The following is a 12726-nucleotide window of genomic DNA, read 5'->3' as shown; positions in this document are numbered from 1 at the left end:
ACGTAAAATATAAGCATTCCTAATACACAGCAGCTGGACCCTAGAACAGGCTGCATCTTCAGGGAGGCTCTTCAAGGTGTTTCTGCCATGTCTTCCGGGGCTGTCTTGAACCCTCGACTCCAGACGTGGGGGGCTTCGTCAGCTCTGTTGGAATCTCTCAGGAATGTGCTTTCATTCCTCATCATACCTGGGCTGGATATTACAGCACGAATTCAGTTTCTCATTTCCCATTTTCCTGTCTTGTTCATGTTCATTTCACTGATTTCCCCCTTATCACTTAATACATTTTCCTCATTACTGGCATCAGGGCTGAAGGCTGCAACACAAACACTGAAAGACCAAATCAAGACTTAAAAAAAAAAAAAAAAAAAGAGCAAAATATTCCCATTTCAGATGGAGGAGCAGATGGGGCTCTTGGCACTTTGGAGGATTTAAATTGACCCTCTGCACCACGCAGGGGAAGACAGACTGTCACTGCTGACAAGGAAGCACGCAGAGACCTGCTTTCCCAACGAAGATAGTTGCATTTTGGAGCTCTTTCTGTTGGCGGTGTATGATGAAAAGAAACCATATGATTTATCCTCAACTCTCTTGGAACCTGAAAATGCAGCTGTGGGACCCAAGACTGTCCTGGGTACAGACTTTGCACTCCCCGCTTCCACCTTGGTGGTCTGGACCCATCCACTTCTGAGCCTTGGTTTTGCTATTTGAAGGTGGTAATAAAACCATCTGCCTCTCATCATTATTGCATGAAGGAAGGTGAGTGCAGGTCAAAGTGCCCGGCACAGAGCCCTGCACATAATAGGTATTCATTACGTTGGATTTCTTTTTCCCTTTTTTTTTCATACATGGCCAGAGATGTGATTTTTTGGAAGCTCTCTTTTCACAACTTTCTCTTTCACAGCTGGTAAAGATAAGGACCAGGTGGGCAGCTCTGACCTTCCCTTGGATGACATTTATAAAATAAGCATGATCTATACATAGGACAAGTGTGATCGGCATTTGAGACAGGAGTTCCTTATTTTAAACAGGTTTTGAGCTTGCCTGCAAATCTTTAAAATATGGGAAACTTGGACAACCTTTAGTCACAAATCTTGAAGCTGTCCTCCTGTTCAGTTATCAAAATATGTTCCAAAGCTCCATGTCTATCCATTTTCAGCTATTCTAAGCACTGACTTCTTTTGATTGGTGTGAACTGTTCATTTTAATAATAAAAAAATCTGCTTTGAACAAATCAAACTGTTTGTGCTTGTTACTAAAAAAAAAAAGGAAAGAAAGAAATGGCGTAAGCCAAGTGTAGCTAAGTTAAAGGATTACTTGATGATAAAATACTACAAACTCAAAGAAAGAAAATCCACTGGGGACATTTATAAATGAAAGTGTTTATTAGAATAATTGTGAGAGAAGAAAAAGGATGCAAAGAGAAAAAGCAATGAGAATAAAAGAAGAGAGAGAAAAATGTGAGGGTGAATATGCCCTCTTGGGACTTTCTGCTGGACATCGTACGTCTCTGTTTCAAACCTGTCATGGGTGCCTCATTGGCCACAAGATGAATTCAATCCTCAAGGTACAGCACACAGGGACTTTTCTGATTAGTCTGCCCAATGCTTTTCAACTCAATTTTTAATAATTCCCTAATTGTTCCTTCTATCTCAAACCATTCCCACTTCCCAGACAGTGCCCAGCATGGTAACTGGGCACATTGCACATGCTCAGTGTCTGTTGTTTATCCAGACAAAATGCTTAACAATCACTGTATTCAAGTCAGTGGTTTGTTAAGGATATAGACCACAGAAAATCTCAGAAATTCCATTTACTTCAAGAAACAGGAGTAAGAATAGAGGCTGAAAACAGAACTGATTTGATACCCATACAGAGAGCTAGCCCCCACATCCACTCCACCCTGAGCACTAAGGCATCTACACTCTTCCATCCAGGTGGGAGTAAAGAGGGAAAAAGTAAAGTATGAGGCTATAGACAGAAGGAAAGAATGACATCAGCATAATGAAGAGGAGGTCCTCCCAAGATCTTTCTTTCCTTGGCTCACAAAACACCACAGGAAGAGATGGGAGAACCAATCTCTTGAGAATGGATGTGCCTGTGGAAAAAATAAAAACAGGTCCAAGGACACAGTCATATCCATACAAACACCAATTACTCCAAGTGAAGCTTGCCAATTACTAAGCCATACACTCAGAATTTCAGATGGCTGTTTAGTACTTGACTCTTAAATCTAAGCAGAAAACCAAGAAACACTAGACACTTGGTGTGCAGGAAGACAAATCAAAACTTAATAACAAGGAGAAGAATATTAATTAAATATATTTTTAAAGTTTCTTCATTGTAGAGGGAAACTTTAAGATATATTCTCAAAGAGATAAGATATTATTTCAATGAAACAAGAACAGAATGCTGTTAAACATGAATAATCAGAGAACAGAGCTCTTAGAGATTAAAACTATAATCCACAAAGTTAAAAACACAATAAAAAGGTTGGAAGTTAAATTTGAGAAAATCTCCCAGAAAAATGTAACAAAAATTATGGGACATGGGAAATAGGAGAAGGTAAGAAATTAAGAGGATTTGTCTGAGAAATCAAATATCTTAATAGCAGGAGTTACAGAAAGCACAGAGTAAATAGAAGGGAAGAATTATTAAAGAAATAATAAAAGAAAATGTCTCAGAACCAAAGGACTTCAGTTCTTATTGAGTGACTGTGGTGGGATGGATTATAGCTGCCCATGCCCCCAAACAATATCTATGTCCTAACACCTGGAACCTATAATGTTGTATGTTGGGTTTTTATTTCAAGTATTTGAAAATGTGATTGAGTTAAGGACCTTGAGTTGAGGAGATTATCCTGGATTATCCAGGTGGGCCCTAAATGCAATCACTTGTGCATTCATAAGAGGAAAGCAGTAGGAGATTTGACCCATACAGAAGAGAAGGTACTTTGACCACAGAGGCAAAAACCGGAGTGATACAATGACAAGCCAAGGAATGGTGGCAGCCACCAGAAGCTGGGAGAGGCCAGGATGGAACCTTGTCAGCACCTTGGTTTCAGCTCAGTGACACTGATTTCAGACCATTGGCCACCAGAGCTTGAGAGAATAAATTTCTTTTTTTAAGCCACCCAATTAGTGGTAACTGCTGCAGTCACAGGAAACTAATAAAGTGACCTACTCAATAAATGGATATATATATATATATATATATATAGCAAAAAGCACCGTAGCAAAATTTGGCATTTCAGAATGCCAAGCTTAAAGATAAGAGCTTAAAAGCTTTCTGAGAGAAGAAAAAAATATCTTCAAAGGAACAGGACTCAGATAGGAATTATAATAATAATTACTACAATCCAATGCAGCAATATCCACAGAACTTAACATTCTGAGATTAAAATAATTTCTGATCTGGAATTCTATATCCAACCAAAATAAAATATTAGTTGCAAATAATTATATTTTGGCATGCAGTACCTCACTAGATGAACCTCTTCTGTACATTTTCTTGGGAAGATCCTGGAGGATATACTCAAATGAAGATGTAAACTCCAGAAAAAGAGGAAATCATGAAGTCTAGAAGGAAGGTAAGCGAAATTAGGTGTAACAAAAATGAGTCCCGAGAAAATTGGTGAAGGCAAGTTCCGAGATGACCACTGGACCACAGATTTAACAGAGAACCGTCCATGTTAGAGCAGGAGGATGCAAGTTCTCACAAGGATGTCTCAACAACAATGGAGTCCATATATTTACTATGCATTGGATGATACTGGATGGGATGCTAAACCTCTTTTTCAAAAAGAATTATTGATAGGTTAATAGAAAAAATATTTTTTATCAAAGATATATGTGGTGGACATAGAATATAACACCTAAAACCTCATTGTCCATGACTGAGATCAATAAGAAGGTTTTACACTTTTAAAAAATAGAATAAATATATATTATTTCAAAATCTGAAGTTTTAAACCAGAAAATATAACTAGAAGAGTTTGAAGTAGATGACTCTGGACCAGGACCCAGGCTACAGTTTTTCCTAAGCTTTTATTACTCTGACTTTTGTAAGCCAGGCACACTTTTTACTATGAATTTAAGAAAAAAAAAGGAAGAAATTCATGGGCTTTCTCTCTACAAATAGAGTACTAATCCAGTTTCTACATGACAGTAACTGTGTTAGGTATATATATATATATTTATATTTATATATATATATATATATATATATATATATATATATACACACACACATACATATGTTCTGTTAATTCCTCTCCACACTAACAAAATATAGTTAGCAAATGCCAATTAAAGATGAAGAAACCAAAGCTTAGAGAAATGAGGTCATATATCCAAGGTGGTAGAATAAGGAAGCCCATGAATCATGACCTCCTAATACAATGTATTGTATCCTATCAATCCAGGTCTCTTCAATTTGGACTCCATGTAGCGAGGTGAAACCTTATTCTCTTGACTTCTATAAGCTCATTCTCTTCCCATCAGCTCTCACCTTCCCTGCTTCACAACACAGGGATAAAGGACATCTGCAAATATTAACTTCATCAGGATGGCCAGCATTCCCAAAGATGCTTTGCAGGCAGTGGACTCAGCCTCCACCTTCCATCTGTCCAGATGGGTCCTGGGCTGGCCAGGCCCTGAGACTGAATAAAGGCCAAAGGCACCCAGACCTTAGCATGACCTTGAGTGAGGCTGATTCCTGCCTGGTTGTTTATTCAGGCAAAGAAGACACATGTGCTCTTCTCTGACCTGCTGAGTAAACGAAGTAAGAGTACAAGATGTGCCACACCCCATCCTTGCCCTCAAGACGTCCACGGGCAGAAACTAGATATCCATTGAGAACTAGTAAAAACACATTTTAGAATCTAAAATTGTGGAGCTTAGAGGAAGGATAAATCACTTTTGGCTGAAACATCAGAAAAGGCTTCATGGCGATAGTAGCATTTAATCTGAGCTCCAATGAACAGACAATTTCAATCATGCCCCTGGATTCCCAGTGTGAAATGCCTCAGTCCTGTCCTGACACTCGTCCCCAAGGCAGGCCTGACAGCTTCTTCCTCTGAACCTGAAGTGCCCTCTGCAGACATGTGTCCTAACACCCATGGCACTGTTGGGCTCTGAGTACCTCAGGGCTTGGGAATCATCTTAACCAAAGACTAAAGGTTGCTTGGCATTTATTAGCATCTATTAAAAATACTTGCCAAATGAAAGAAAAAAATGCATGCCTGTTCTGGCCTATCAACTCAGTTCCTATCAGAATCCCTGGCTGTTTAAATGAGGCACTGGAATTTCAGAGAGATAGAGCCTATTTTAATAAAGTGCATTTCAACATGATTCAGGGGGGCCCTGCTGAATGCTGGGCTTGAGGACACGGGCTGAGATGAAGTGCCATGGTCCTTTTTCAGTCTCGCTAGTTACCAGATTGGTCCAGGAGAACACGGAGTTTCCAATGGCTGACAAGTACTGTTTTCAATCTGTCATTTCAAGGAATGTTTTTGAAATATATACACACTGCTATATTTAAAATAGATAACCAACAAAGACTGTATAGCACAGGGAACTCTGCTCAATATTCTGTAATAACCTAAATGGGAAAAAACTTGAAAAAGAATAAATACATGTATATGTATAACCAAATCTCTTTGCTGTACACCTGAAACTAACACAACATTGATAATCAAATATACTCCAATACAAAATAAAATTTTTTAAAAAAGAATGGGAAAAAAGCAATGTAAGTGGAAATGAAGGTGTTTTCCTTCTTAATTCATGACTGACCGTTTCCCCTGGGACTCCTAATTCCCTTGGAAGCTGGAAACTTGAATACCAAACAACTTTGATATATTATTGGGGGTTCATTGGCTCCCAAGTGAAAAGACAGATCTTCAAAAGTAAAAACACCAGCCCTTGGGGCTGGTACTGCAGGCCTGAAAACTGCAACCAGAATGGAGTAGCTAAGGGGTGTGTGTGTGTGTGTGTGTGTGTGCGTGAATGTTTGTCTTTGGGAGCATTTTTCCTGATGTTGGGGAAAAGAAGGGTTTGTTTTTCCACTGCCATTCACACCAGCTGCCATGAAGCAGCAGTAAAGGCCCCCTGGTGCAGCACTCTGGCCATAGATCATGGCGCCAGCCCCAGCTGCAGATGGACTCAGCAGCTGGCCAGAGAGGTGCTGAGCTCACCCCCCTCCCAGGCTCCCTCGCCTCACTCCCCAGATTTATGAAGCAGGAAGCAGCCAGCCAAAAGAGCTAAAGACAAAAAGCCCAACTGCTCCTCTTTTTCTTTTTCTTTTTCCTTAAAGCCAACACACCTAACATCATTCCTTAGCCACTAACTACTGCAAGAGTCTGCCACCTGCAGGTGTCAGGAAGCCAACACCTTGGACCCAGAAGAGAGCAACGTGTGCAGATGCTGTTAGGAAGTTCCAAGTCCTCGGAGTTTCCCATCATCGGGGTCCAGGAAAGGTTGAGGGACAGTAGTCACATTTACCTCACGGCCACTCTGAGCTGGACTTGTGACAGACTTTTACACTGAATCACCAAGTGATACTTGGGAGAGGAAAGGTTAAGGTGAGCTGAATATCATGCCCAGATTGACATAGTCAAGAGTTGCTTCCCACTGGGGGCTCAGGGCTGGGCTTTACGCCACTTATTTTATTTTATTTTTATTGAAGTATAGTTGATTTACAATGTTGTATTAGTTTCAGGTTAGTTTCACAGCAAAGTGATTCAGTTATATATATTCTCTTTTAGCTTCTTTTCCCTTATAGATTATTACAAGATATTGAGTATAGTTCCATGGGCTATACAGTAGGTCCTTGTTGGTTACCTATTTAATACATAGTAGTATGTGTATGTTAATCCCAAACTCCCTCCCCCCACCTTCACCCTTTGGTAACGACAAGTTTGTTTGTTTGCTAGTTTATAAATTTATTTATTTATTTATTTTTGGCTGTGTTGGGTCTTCATTGCCGCGCGCACGTTTTCTCTAGTTGCGGTGAGCGGGAGCTACTCTTCGTTGCAGTGCGCAGGCTTCTCATTGTCGTGGCTTCTCTCATGGTGCACAGGCTCTAGGCACACGGGCTTCAGTAGTTGTGGCGCACGGGTTTAGTTGCTCCGCGGCATGTGGGATCTTCCCAGATCAGGGCTCGAATCTGTGTCCCCTGCATTGGCAAGTGGATTCTTAACCACTGCACCACCAGGGAAGTCCCACAAGTTTGTTGTTGAAAGAAAGCTCTAGAACTTTCTAGAACTCTAGAACTTCTCTACAAGACTTTGGAATAAGCCATTGAATTGGTGTTTCAATCATCATTAACTGAGACTTAGATGGATTTTTTTCTTTTTGCAGTTTCACGTCATACCTGGTAAAGAGCTCAAAAACTCAAATTAAGTCTGGGGGGGAACTCCACCCTCTTATTTCACAGATGAGAAAATCAAGGCCTTAAGATTCCAAACAGCTGGCCCAACCTCACCCAGTAACTCCAAGAGAGAGCAGAGAGTAGAACTCAATCTCCCAATAAATACCATTACTCTTTATGTAATTTTTTTTGAAGTTAACTACCCCCAAAAAATAAGTGCCCAGATTCCCTGATATGGACCCATGGGCCAGAAGTCATGATTTAAAGACCTACCTAGGTGAGCTATTCATTGCATGGAATGTTAAAGGGATAGAGATGAATTGACTGGGATAAATGAACAGATTTTAATTTTTTAAGTTCAAAGGAGTTTTGCAGAACCTTGGAAATTCCTGCATAACTATCTGGATTTTTAGGGAGTGTTAGGATTATTGTTACATTTCTGTGGGAGAAGATACTTGGGGGTTGCCCACATGTCAGTTACCCAGAGCTGGAGTCTAACCAGATGTGGGAAATGCCCTACTGCGCACACATCGGGGGGAGCCTCTAGGTAGTTCTTCTGCACCCCAGTTCTCCTTGTCTGCCTCATTCTGCTAATGTTCCACGAGGGACCTGAACTTGAGTTCATGCCCTGCACAAACCCATCCCTCTTCACACAAGAAGGAGGCTGCAGTGGAGTGTAGTTGCTGGAGTGCCACAGTGTTGGCATGGAGAGGAGGTCTCTTCACCCAAAGCAGGACCATGAACAAGGCTGATAGCCAGGAAAGAAAAATGACTAATAAACTGACATTTTCTTATCACAGAGCTGTGAATCCTCGAGTGCAAAAGAGCCCAGCATTGGGCCAGGTGAATGGATTTTCAAACAGAAGGGGCCTGAAACATGTCTCAAAGCCCAGGTACAGAAGCAGCTACCTAACACTCAGGTGGAAAGATCAGAGCCGTCAGAGGAGTGGTTGGCGTCATTGCCTCAATCAGATACTGTCATCAGAGGCTGGGGTTCTCTGTGTGTCTGATAGATTTGTGATGCACATGACTTTTACTTGGGCTATTGTTTTAAAATGTGTTTCCTTTCATTTACACTGAATTGGATGGAGTTAGTGGGTTACTAGTTTCTCTCAGTTCCCAGATTATGACTTCGTTTTGCAGAGGTCAGCTGTATCATCCTTATGTCCAGCATTAAGTAAGCTCTCACCAGTAGTTAGTAAACAGATGGTAATTGAATGGCTATTTGAAATGCAGCATTGTTGAGGGCTCTTATCCCTCAAACTTGAGGGATAATAATATATATATATTTTTACTGTTGAAGGTTAAAGATCCAAAAATAACACTCTGTAGCCAAACCAAGCTATCGAAAAATAAATAACTTGGCTGTTTCAGAATGGAGTAAAATTGGTTTCTCTAATATGGCACACTTGTTGTTTTCTCTAAGCCCTGGAGCTCTGGTTCTCAACTGTGGTGCACCTTTGTTTCATCAGGGGCTGAAAAGAAAATACTGTACCTACATCTCAGCCCCAGAGATTCTGACTTGATTCTCTGAGACATGGCCCTGATGTTGATAAGCTCAAATGCTCCCTGGATTCTAATGGTCAATCAAGATTGAGAACCACTGAAGGACAGGGCTGCACAGTCCTTGTTTGAGTAACAGGCCACCGTATTCCACCCATTTGCCTCTGGACCCACTAAGAAATCAAACTTTCTGCTTATGTAGGTACTGGGTAGAAAGAACTCAGCCATTAAAGTCATACAGATATGAACTGAATTTTTGATTTTGATTTAAAAATATATTTTAAAGTTGTCAAAAGGAGGGATTACACTCCAACTACCATTGCATTTCTTGGGACACTCTACACATAGTAGGCACTCATTAAACACTTATAGAATTTAAATAAAATAAGAATCATGACTCCTTATACTGCTGTCGCAGACTTCCTCTAAAATCTCTGACATTAACATCAATGGGAAGAAGTCATGAGTGGCTATGACAGCCAACAGCTGTAGCATTGCTAGGACAACAGTCCAGGCACTGCACAGCTCCATTAAAAAAAATCACATTGTAAAGAATATGTGGTATATATGTATATGTAATGGAACATTACTCGGCCATAAAAAAGAATGAAATAATGCCATTCGCAGCAACATCAATGAACCTAGAGATTATCATACTAAGTGAAATAAACCAGACAGAGAAAGACAAATACCATATGATATCCCTTGTATGTGGAATCTAAAAAATAAGATACAAATGAACTTATTTACAAAACAGACACAGACCCACAGACATAGAAAACAAACTTATGGTTACCAAAGCGGAAGGGTGAGGGAAGGATAAATTATTAGGAGTATGGGATTAACAGATACACACTATTATATATAAAATAGATAAACAACAAGGACCTACTGAATAGCACAGGGAACTATACTCAGTATTTTGTAATAACCTATAAGGGGAAAGAATCTGAAAATGAATACATACATCTGAATCACTTTGCTGTACACCTGAAACTGAAACACTGTAAATCAACTATACTTCAATTAAAAAAATTTTTTTTAATTCACATTGTAGGGCCCGAGAGCTTGGTGGCTGCAGTTTAGCTACGAGGCTCCTCCCAATGTCTGGCTCCAGCAAAGTCAGGGTTTAGGGCTCCTGGAGAATCAAGCATGCAGCTGTCAAAGTTCACTATTTTCTCAGCATCCAAGGGCAGGCAGTCAACTGCATTGGTATAAAGGAGATCAGAGCGACGGTGCAGGTGCCACAGATAGACTCCCATGTGCATGTGCTTTTATGTGTCTAGACAGGATATTCCACAAGGCCAGAACCAACCCCCATCCAAGGAAATAACAATCATGATCTTGAGTCCACAGGGCTAGGATTAAGATAGTCAAAGTCCAGGGGCTTTCAGTGGACCATTCTGTTGCCTCAGTGGTTTGGGGCTTCTCTCGGGGACACCCACACTTCACCCTTTGTGTACAGGCTCAGTTGTCCTCCCATCAGCCCCAGACACCAGCTTTAAGCACGAGGACACCTGTTTTTAACAGCAAGTGACTTGGTGATCATTACCCAATATCTAATAAAGTGAGACCTTTAAACAGGCTGAAAAGAAACAGACGTTTCCAGGATTTAATGAAAGGGAGTCATGCACCATCGTAGAGCAGAACCCAGTCACATGCATTATAAAGTGGGCAAACGTCCTCGCTGGGTGTTTGGATAAGCTCGGTGGGAATGGCCCCTGGTCGGCTTGAGTTGAATCCAGTGCAAGCTCAGCTAAACATCACACGCTCACAAATACACACCTGTCTTGTGTGTGTGCATGCACACCCACCCAGTGCCCAGGCTGCCTGCAGGCAACAGTTAAATAAACTCACGGCCACAAATGGCCTTCAAAAAGGAACCAGCCCACTGCTGACATCTGAATCCTGGATACGTTGAGTGCACTCAGGCCAAGGGTTAGAGAGGAAAAGAGCTAACTCTGCAGCCAGTCACACCCGGGCTCCCCCTCTCATGAGCTGCAGAGACGGGGACAAATCATTTATCTTGAGGCTCTATTTCCTCATCTGTGGAATTAGATGACCAAATATTACAAGACCTAAAAAATTCAATTTGTGGATTGCTGAGTTGTGAAATACTATTGTAGAATGCAGGTGAGCCCTAGGAAAGTTTTTTAAATGACCAAGGAGCCTGTAAGTCAAGATAAAGTCTCCCCTCATCCATCCTGTTGCATGTTTTCTCCTTTCACAGTGGAGCCCTCATGCGTCAGCTCCGAGCTCCTTGATCAGTTTTCCAGTCACGCTCCTGGATCCGGGGTGCCCCTGAGTGGGGCAGGGCCCTGCTGACCTGTGCTCCGAGTGTGCAGGGCTAGTGGGTAGCCCGCTGCTCCCTAGATGCACAGAGGGAAGGCACCTTCTGCAGCCAGTCTTGTTTTCTTCCTCTCATCAGTCTGTGTGGCCTCCTAGCCTCTATCCAGACTGGCCATGAAGTAGTGTCCCCCCGAACCCTGCACAATATCGGGGCTCTGGGTAAAAGCCTGGTTTAGCAACACACACCGGAGCTCAGCCGTTTCCCCAGGTGGCTTCTCTCACCTACCCCATATGCTTTTAACTCTCTTTAGCTCACCTTGCCTCCCACCCCAGTGGACCCTAATCCTCCCAACCCCAGACAGCCTAGGACACTCCTCCTGTCCATCCAATCTGACTTCTCTGAGCTATGCTGCCTTAGCCCACTTCCCTCCACTAGGTCATCGTAGTAAGTGACCAAGCCTCACCTCAGTGGACTCCCAATCCAAACGAGGCACCCCTGCCCCAGCCAGCAGTCTGTGAGTGAACAAGCCCTGTCCAGCAGCTGGCGGGCTTCTCATCCGAGCCAACTCCTGGTACACAAACTGCTTGTCTGTCATCTTCAGTATGATAGCCATTGCATTGTGTGTGTGTGTGTGAGAGAGATCATGCCTGTACACACATGTCAGTGTCTGCACAAAATGAAACCTGCCCAACTCTCTCTCTCACAGTTACCCCTACAAAATTCTAATGTTCTGGTTGGTTCTCATCAGCACCGTGTGCATCATCTTCTCATGCTCAATCCTTGTCTCTCCTGATGGAACACCTAAGGGGAAATGGGAACATTTCCAAAACACCCAAAATGCAGTTACGTGGTCACTCCCTTTTACAGCCATGGACTCTGCAGGGTAGAGATTATGATCTTCATTTTAATCATCACATTTGTTGAGGTTTAGTATGTGCATTCACTGTTTCACACATCTTTGCCTGCCTGCCTGACCTCATTGAACAAACACTAGGGATGGTGTTCAGAGAGGGTCTGATGGGGCCGAAGTGGCCCAGGTAGCAGGGTGTCAACCAGGCCTGGAGGCCCCTAACTTGTCTGTGACTTCACTTCCAGCTACAGAAGAGCACAGACGTGAGACCACTTCTGTCCTGCAATTTAGAAGGCCCAGGAGACTTTTTAAATGCGTCTTTCTCTGGGAAACAACAGGCTTGTCAGTGACCTCAGAACTCCCAGCCCTGATGAAAACCGCACGTGATTCCTTCTTCCAGAGAAGCCTCATTCTGGCTCGTGGCCCTGCTCTCCTGGCAACCTCGGAAGAAGCCATCTTCTTGGCCTCACTTGTGACATAATAAATCTTGAGACTTAACTAGATTATTGTATCGATGGGCACATATATTTAGCTTGGAAGGAATACTAGAAATTTGACATTCAACATCTAAAGGGCAAAGTGATACATTTTGGCCTCAGAGCATCTTCTTTCACTCCAGGAACAGCATAGAATCGATGTGGTTCCAGAATTGATTTGGGACTAGGTGTGGAAACAGACACTGGGTCCTATGCTCCTTCACACACACACACAC

This window comes from Mesoplodon densirostris, chromosome 14, assembly GCF_025265405.1.
Source record: "Mesoplodon densirostris isolate mMesDen1 chromosome 14, mMesDen1 primary haplotype, whole genome shotgun sequence".
NCBI classification, from domain to species: domain Eukaryota; kingdom Metazoa; phylum Chordata; class Mammalia; order Artiodactyla; family Ziphiidae; genus Mesoplodon; species Mesoplodon densirostris.
The sequence above is the reverse complement of the archived record's forward strand: the minus strand, read 5'-3'. Positions refer to the sequence as shown.